Here is a 10,054-nt window from a genome sequence, read left to right on the forward strand (position 1 = left end):
TAGGCACTCAAACTAGAGGGACAGGCAGGTTTTTGACATGATCATGGGACCATGGACCACATACTTACACTCAGGAGTGTCATAGAGGATGCTAAGGCATGGAGGTAGAGAGGGTCTATCACTGCTTTGTGGATTTTTGCAAAGCCTTTGACCTCCGTGGACGCAAAGAGTCTATTGCTGCTTTCTGGATTTTTGCAAAGCTTTTGACCTCCACGGAAGTAGACTACTGCTGCTTTGTTGATTTTCGCAAAGCCTTTGATATAGTACCGCAAGCACGTCTCATCCGGCGGTTGCAGGAGCTGGGCTATGGCCAGGAGATAGTCTAGGCTATTATGGCACAATATGAGAGGGTTTCCTAACATAGTTCGAACAAGGGGTGGATGGACAAATGAGATCATGAGCACCATTTGGGTCAAACAAGGCTGCCCACTTTTGTCATTCTTGTTTGGCCTTTATATAGAGGAGCTTGAGTCTTTTATGAGGACCCTAGGAGAAGCTAGTTGCTCTCTTGTTGGCTCCTTGCTCCAGATTTTATTATATGATAATGATGTGGTGCTCTCATCTTTGTCCGTTGAGGGGTTCGAGAGACACCTAGATGCACTACTGTATTTTTGTCAGTCCCATGACTCGAAGGTCAACCTGGGTAAAACCAAGAGATCATAACCTCCCCAGCAGCTGAACACAAAGACCAAATTACTTTTTTGGGTCACCAGTTGAGATTGTCTCATCATACACGTACCTGGGGGTTCTATTTTCTAGCACTACCTCATGATGAGACTGGCAATGCAGGCCTGCGTGAGTAGATGATACGCCTCCCTTGCCCGACTTGAGAGACAATGCTTCCATTCACATTTCCAGGATCCATGAACCAAGGTTCTTCCTTTCGACTCCTTGTGGTTCGACCTGTGGGCATGTATGGCATTCCTTGCTGAGGGCCAGACCTATATGATATAGAGTGGACTTTAGTGGAGAGATCATAGGTTCTCTTGTTATCATGGGTGATCCACAGTAAGCCATATGTTCCCCGTCAAATCATTCAAGCTCAGTTCGGGGCATCTCCATTGCAGTTATATGCAGCATTCCAAACTATCAATTATCTATATTGCATGCAAGATTATGGCTCCCATACTGCATGGCAACGCAAGCTACTTTGGTTGGCGCTAGCCTCTTCTATGGCATTAGCAGCTCAGGGTGATCAGAGATGTTGTATACACACACATGCAGATGGTTTGAGAGACTCAGTTTCTATATAGACACGCTGCCACCCTTCTAGTATAGCATTGACGCTCCGTTTGTCCTATTTGGGGCAACAAGCTCAATACGATCATCCAAGAGGGTCTTTTATAGTTACACATGTTCAAGACCTAGTTGGCACATACAGAGCTTCCTGTGAAGCTCAGCTTCTATTGGGACCACTACTTAATGCATATTTGAGGACTGTTTCATTATCCTATCAGGGTACACTCAGATCCACCTACCACACTCAATTATAACTTCCATTGGACAGTTCCGTGTATCATCGCACTGACTCCGTATCGAGAGTGGATGAGCAGAGAAGATCCTAGAGAGAGTTGTACCTGCACACTGTGTGAGCGGCATGAGGTGGATTCAGAGGAGAACTTTGCCTTCCATTTCCCAATCTACCATGGGATCATTGGTATCTGCTACAGGATCATTGGATGATACCACTACCTGTTCAGAGATGGATTCAAGAGCCTTTCTAGTCTTCGCTCATACCTAGATCAAGGCACCTCACCGCTTTCATTTATGAGGCAGTTTGACATAGAGGGTTTGCTCAATACAAAGACGTTAACTTTTAGTCATTAGATTTACAAGAGGTACAAAAGAATATGTTTTATAGATGTAAACAATGGTTAATTTTTTGGTCCATGACTGCAAATTTTGGTCCATGACTGCAAAGTAACATCGTCATTTAAAAGCAAGTGCACTCCTTGTAAATTTTAGGCCCATCAAGAATTTAACATTTTAAGTAGTAGGAAAGAGTATCATAGCTTTCCAAACACATCTTGCACCAAAAGTAATTGAGGTTCACTAGAGCCTATGTTATTATATTATCTTGTATAATAGTGTGTATAGATAGTACACATGCCAAAATATTATTGGATACTTTTGTTATTGTGTCCCAACTATCACGGTAGATTATGGTTTACACAATAAGATATTGAGCTTTAATAGGTAGAGCTCTATTTAATCAAGATTTGAGGGGCCACTATTTCCCAATGCTTTAAAGTTTCTTTACTATTCTATTGCACTTTACAATTTAAAAATAAGGAAATGGAACAAGGACACGATGAACATAATGGATTAGTTAACCCATCCTTTTATTCTATAGATGGCTCCATCCTTGTCAATATTATGCAAATAACTCACACCATGCCTGTCAACATTGTGCAAGTAAGTCATATTTGTATTCCTAGAAGTTTCAACCCAATACTAAGACTAGAAACAAGTCCATAGCCAAGCCTTTCCCATTGTCATATTCTTTCAATCTCAAGACAAGTTGTATTCAAGAGAAGAAAGCCCTCGATTCATTGTCATGAATAGAAAAAAGACCATCATATTACGTTATATTAATGTAAGATTGAACTATTTCAAGAGAACGAACACATACTTCATCAAAGTAGAAGTCTTGGAAGCGACAAGAATGTTGATGAGGAAGAAGCTAAGAAATACAAGAGAGTGCAACTACTTTTAAGCCTTCCCAATGGATTTTAATGCTTTTCCAAAAAGCAAAAGATAGTCAATCTTAGATATGTGTTTTTGTGAGATGGTATCAATAGCTATAAATGTTATGCTTAAATTAAAATAACATGAGCTTGGTTAATTTGTTACCATTGTAGACTCATAATGATTTGTCTATGTACTTACCCCCTCCCACTCCCATTTCCTATTGTACAAGTTAGGAAAATAGAATGCAAACTTAAACCATTTTAGCACATTATATGTATAGATATGTGCTTAAAGTTCAACAGAACTATACGTGTGTTGGGTACATCCCCATGATATCATATTCCTAATCCATTCTCACCCCATACCAAGGTATTTATAATGATCCGCTTCAATGCTCTTTCAATAACAATCGCCATCACTTCTACCATGATATTATTTTAGAAAGTTTTAGAACCATAAAACCAATGTCGTTACAAAAATTACAAGATATCAAATTTGTGTGACATTTCTTTGCCCACAATAGATCCTCACTTGTGACATAGAGAGGGTCTATTGCAACTATCAAGCTAGTTGAGCATAGAATAACTTAAGCTAGTACTCATTGTTGCATATTGGTATCTCCTTGCCTCGATCATATACAAGCTATACCATTGAATGGATACAAACACTTCCTCGATTAGAAATACCATGAATTAGTAAAGAAATGCAAGCACTTTTTGATTCAAAAACTTGATGCATATAGGTGCCATGTGTAAATCTACAATTAGAATGCATACTCCAATCAATGGTCATCCCTTATTGAGAGAACATCCACCACCATAATTGTATATAAAAATAAATCTCCCACACAAATCCAATATTCATAATATGCTAGTATAGAATTGAAGAATCAATAATTCTTGATTTTAGATCACCAAGTTTCTTGTCTAAGCATCTATCTCCACATCTAAATGAGTGGAATTAAGCAAGTGTTCCCATATGTACATGCCAACATGATACTTTTGACACCGTACTTAACATGCACCTCATTATGCATATTTTTACAATTGACATAGCAAGGGCACTAGATTCTTTATTAATATGGTCAATACTAAAAGAGGATATGGCATTTATTAAGATAGCCAATACAAAAAGATAAGAATTAAGCATGAAGCTTGAAGCTCCAAGTTCTCAAGGACACATCTATTTGTATCACATAGCTATGTGGTCACTTCTTCTACAAACACATAAACAACAATTATGCAATGCTCTTTGTAAGCTTCTATCATCAAAATTAGGTTGCTAATCCACATCCTTCATAAGCATTAGACTTTTAAGAGCATAACATCCATATTAACATAAAATCCCAAAGTATTCTCGTCAAGACCGCCGCCTAGTGTCACTTTCTATCTACTTCTCAAGGTTTTAAATGGTGCTTGTTGATATCTTTTAATAATCTTATTTTGCACAATACTTATCCTAATCCTTCACAAACTTGGGAACTTTTATAAATTCCATTTTGTAAGTATAATTATGTAAAAGAAAGTGTGAAGTATATGCCATAACATCCCTTCTTATGAATGCACATGATATCTTACATATTCCTTGGTGAACTCCATTGAGCCCATAGTAGAGTAGAATCACTATTTCAAATCCCATTATTTTTTTGCATATTCCTTAGTGAACCGCCTTGAGCTTCCACTAGAATACAATCATAATTTCATTCTCCCACAATTTTTTATAGGTTGGTCCATGTTGATAGAAACTTTTTGTTGAGTTAATGGTTTGGGTGATAACGAAACTTTATAATGGCACAAGATTAAGTCAGCATCTTTGTAAAGGAACTCATAGATCTTTTGGATTTTGGCATCACAACTTGTCTTTACACCATTTAGTGCTTAATATATCCATGAAAAAAATGCAAGTTACCTCATCTCATTGAAATTCTATAACTACATTGAGTTACCTCATCTCATGGGCCTTCTCTAGCTACATAAGTATCGCTACATCCATTGGTAATACTACCTCCCTTTTGTAGACGAGCTAAGAGGGCACATGGCCTATGGAAGACTTATGGGTATTAGGACATTCAAACTAGTAGTGTCCCTTGTATTGACAATCGTGGAATGTGATACTTGATTTATCTTGATGATCTTGGATAGCATTGGCCTTCACCTACACTATCTTGATCCATAAGTGTCATGGAGGGCCTTTGTGAAGTCCTTAAATGAACCCACTTCAAGAGGTGGGTAGGGTTGCAAAAACTTAGGGAGAAAAAGGGACTTATGGGTACTTCTACCTTGCATTTATTATTTACTTTATTTTATAATTGTATTCAAAATATTCCCTCCCATTCATTAAGAAGTTGATGATAAGTGACATGGGGAAATTTATGAGATTACCATTGTGTAGTGCCTGATTGATGAGTGAAGTGCATAGAAATGTTGAAGCCTATAACAAAAACAAATATGGGAAGTAAATTACTATAGAATGAAATCCGATGGCAAAAAGAGATCCATGGTAGTAAAGCTTTCACCTAGATTTTATGGCACTAGAGATACCCATGGAAAGAGATTCAATGTGGTCCTTCACATCAAGCAAGGCATTATGTCGATAAAGTCATGGCGAGGAGAAACCATGGCCTAACAAATTTAATAATAAATAATTTTATAAAGATTGAATTCAAATATATTTTTTCATCTGACTTGCCTAATGGTTTTCCCCATAAGAGAGAAGTAGATCATAAAAGAGATATTTTTTTTGGATCAACCCATGTTTCTAAACCTCCTTATAGTCAAGTAGAAGAACACAAGGTAGAAATACAGATAACCGAATATCTTAGAAAAGGTCAAATTCAACCAAGTAGCTCGCCTTGGATTTCACCACCAATATACGTAATTAGGCGTAGATAATGGAGCTTTAAATAAAATCAAATCCACAAATATGTACCTTGCATTTATGTTGACTTAGAAGTCATTCCAATTCCTTCAAACACATAAGTGGAGAGTTAGTCAGATCATGTTTCCCTTGAGTTTGAAAGAATCTACCATGCTTTTCAAAGATGATGAAGTTATATAAATAAGTCCATTGCAAGCTATGGCTAGGACTATAAAGCCATTCGTGGCCTCGGACAACATATGTTCTGTCACAATGCATAACTTGGAATCCAAAGCATCATTTTATTCATGAAAAATTCATAGATAAGGGACTTTTAAATTAGGCCTAGAGTGCACATGATATAGAGGATTTAGATATAGTGAACCCCATGAGCCCACGGTGAACAAAAAACTTGCTAAAAAAATTACGATAGGATTGGTTGCAACCCTAGCCTCGAAATGCTTGCTGGGAGACTCCATGTGAGAATCATATGGGTGGTGGTATTTCTAGGCATTTTGCTAATTTAGCCCTTAGTGGAAACATCCTCTAAGGTGGGATTCACACATGTCTAGATGCCTAGGCTAGGATATGGTGTTCGGGTGTGTTGATGTATTTCACTCATGGCAAGATAATGTAGCCACTTCTACCAATTTTTGTAGTTGTCCACACCCGGTCCAACCTACCTAGGCTGGATGAATATGAATATGATGTTTCATCCCCAATTATTTTGTGCCGCCAACATTCAACGGCCCTTCACCCTCCCCTTGTCAAAACATGTGTGAATCTTGCCTAAGGACAACCTGTACAGGGAGTATCTGTCCCATACTCTCAAGTCACCCTCACAAGGTATATATCCTTGTCAAATGTGAATGCTTAGGAGCCTTTATATATATCTGTTATGCAAAAAAAAAGAAAATAATAAAAGTGTTAAATAATAGCTCTTCAATTTCATCCTTAGTTTCCAACGAGTCCACCTTCAACTCATAAGTCGTTTCCAGTGTTCTTTTCCTTGAAGATCTCTCCTAGTGGTAGCTACATTGCCCCATTCCTTGTCCACATAAGGCATTAATATCTCCATGTGACCTATGTGTTTTTGTAAGTAAACCAAGGTCTGTAGGAAAGTGAAAAAATATTATCGGTCAAGTTCCATCCATATTTGATCATATCCATCCTTCATTACTATGAAAGAAGTTACCTAATAGAGATATTTGAAATAAAGCATTATCATTATATAAATGTATGTGTGGCACATTACTCCTTATCCTAGGTTGGTTATGTAACTCTTGCCATGTGGGAATATCTAAATGTCCATAGAGAGCACATTATTCCTTATTTTAGGGTTAGCTACATGGCCCCATACCTTGTTCACATAAGGCATGAATCTCTCCCTGTGACCTATGTGTTCCAGAAAGTAAACCATGGTTTGTAGATAAGTGATGAAATATTATCAGTAAAACTCCATCCAAATCTGACCATATCCATCCTTTATTACTTCAAAAACAGTTATCCAATAGAGATCTTTGAAATAAAGCATTATCTTTACATAAATGTATGTGCAGCACATTATTCCTTATCCTAGGGTTAGCTATGTAATTCTTGCCATGTAGGAATATCTCAATACCCATAGAGATGTCATTTCTTGTCATATAGCAATTGGCATATCCATAGCCTCTTCCTTGTATAACTTGTAATAGATTGATGCTTTCCTCTATGCTTTGATGAGGCATATGTAAGGATGCCCTTTGTAAATGAACAAGGTAAATGTGAACAGATAGCACCCCTCAATTCTAGATATTTTGATGTGGCACATAGAGAGGGGACCTCCAAAAGTAGTATTTCAAACAATAGTTTCATAAGAACTCAATAATACTATAGCACTCTTGCTTGCACCTATGGACATTTGCTGATAAAAGACTTACCTTGAGGTCATATAGGCAAGTTGGACCTCGAGATGTCAATGACCCCAAAGTCAAACACCTTATTTGGGCTCTATAAATGACTCCACTCATCATTATGATACAAACCCATAACAAAGGACTGTTGAAAGTCAAAACCTCGTGTGGTGCATGTAGTCCCCAACACCCACATGCAAACAAGTGTGGGAGGCCAAGAAGCTCAAGACAGAAAGTCCATGATGATGAAGGAGCCTCTCAATAGTAGGACAATGAAGGATGGCACCCCCAAGGAGGGCAGAGAGCCCAATATTGGATAGAGGAGCCCCTCGGTACTACAAAGCTTCCTTTGAGTATGTGCCATCAATGGGTGCACAACCAAGGAAGACTACATGAATTATTTTTTGTGCACATTGGGGAAGATTGTGGAAAGGTGTTTTGACCAATTCCTTATCAGTTACTCCCAAGATTGGCAAAAAATGACAAGCTTCCTCTGAGTATGTGCTAGCAATGGATGCACAACCAAGAAATACTACATGAACTATTTTTCGTGCACATCGGGGAAGACTATGAATGGTGGTTTAACCATAGTTCCCCACCACTTACTTCCAAGGTTGGTGGCCAAAATGGCCAAAACCTTCCTTAGGCTCTTCTTCAAGGAAGTGAATGGGGAGGACATTTGAAAGAGATCAATACACTAAAATTGACAAACAGAGAATCCATTATAGACTTTGTTCTATGGATGAGAGACCTAGTCAATCAATTGAGCCTCTTACTCAATGACAAGGCTATGCATACCTGGTTGCTGTGCAAGGCACTAAGGGACCTTTGATCCATGAGATTGTGAATCCCACAATAACATATGATGAGCTTCACAATCGAGTAGCCCTTGATAAGAGTAGCATGGCCAAACAGAAGCCAAAGAAGATGATAGAGGCGAGCGAGAAAGGGGAGGAAGTTAGATCATCTCCTAAGGCAAAGAAATGAGGACTGATTAGCAAGTGGAAAAGCCACATCACTTTAAAGTTTAGAACTTAAGAAAAAGGCCACCTCATCATCTCTCTAATACACCCCTCTTTCTCTCCAATAAAACCTCTATCTTTCTATTGTAAAACAATGTATATACTAACTTCTCAGCTTCCCAAACTCTTCAACTTTAAAGAAAAGCACAATCACATGGGGATTGAGATTGAGAGGACCACAGACCCAAATTTAGCAAATGGAAATTGGAGATTGGCACTAAAGAATAGAATCATGTGTTAAGAGGAGAGCAAATCAACTCCAAAGTTGAGTTTCAAGACCTTGAACAAATAACAAGGAAGTGGATATCCCATTGTTGTTTCTTACATAAATCTTTTTACTTTATTGTTACACAAAAAAACTCATTCCATGATGTGAGAAAGTTTAATCACTAAAATTGAGGAAAGAGCAAGGAAAAGAAAAGTAGTTCTTGAAGAGGATACACACCAGGAACCTATGACTGGAGGAAGTAAGGTAGGAAAATTGTGGAATTCCTCAATTTAAAATTCACAAAATTAGAAAACCAAACACATAATATAGGAACTCTATTGGGATCTATTAATGGCTCATTACAGACTTTAATTGAAGCCATCTCTAAATTATCAAAATTCTAAACCAATATCTTCTATTGGGAAATTGCCAATTCCTTCATGTCATATTGAGGAATCTACCTCTCGACTTAGAGAAACCTCAAATATTTAAAACGTCTAATACCACAAAAAATTTATGACGGGGAAGAAAAACAAACAAGGATACTATGAATACGTTGTTGCAAAAACGACCAAAAATTAAAATTTAAAGCATCTAATACCACCAAAAATTTATAATGGGGAAGAAAAACAAACAAGGACACTATGAATATGTTGTTGCAAAAACAGCAAGATTTCCACGACTAAGGAATATCACGTTATGGAAGTTAGCCTTTCCCTTGGTAATAAAGCATATAAACAGTATATGAGCCTTATGGAGATTGATAAAATTCCAAAGTATTGGGACTAGTTTGAAAAAGCTTTTCTAACCTAAAAATGAGCCTGAAAGGGCACAAGAAGCTTGGGATAGTTGTAATATAGGCAAAAAATCTATCATCCAATGTATAGCTAATTATGGAGAGTTAGTCCTCAAGTTAAAGGGCATTGATAAGTTTTGAAAATAACATGTGTTTTGTGAGAGGTTTAAAAGATAGTTATAAGATAGAGGTGAGAATAAATTATCCCAAAACCTTTGAAGAAGCTATCAAATATGTCCATATTCATAATGATATAATGGGGAGATCTACAAATAGCACTCTAGGAAAACTAGATGTGTACGCAGATTCAATAAATTTATCACTTTAAAAAGAAAGGAAATTTTTAAAAAGGGGGTTTCTTAAGCATAGCCCAAGAAACTCCAAACTCAAAGAACCCACTTTTGAAAGAGGAGGATTATGAAAAAGTTAAGCAAGAAAATATTTACTTTAAATGTTCATTCTACTTGGAATTGCCATCGACACCAAAATGGGAGAGCTAAAGCCCCTAATAAGCCTCCACAAAAATAAGCACATGCCATGTAGGTATTACCACTTAAAGGTACTAGAGGTTTATCAAGAGGATAACACC

This window comes from Dipteris shenzhenensis, chromosome 5 (assembly GCF_047967505.1).
Source record: "Dipteris shenzhenensis isolate YYH24624 ecotype China chromosome 5, Dip_SZ_1.0, whole genome shotgun sequence".
Taxonomy (NCBI): Eukaryota; Viridiplantae; Streptophyta; class Polypodiopsida; order Gleicheniales; family Dipteridaceae; genus Dipteris; species Dipteris shenzhenensis.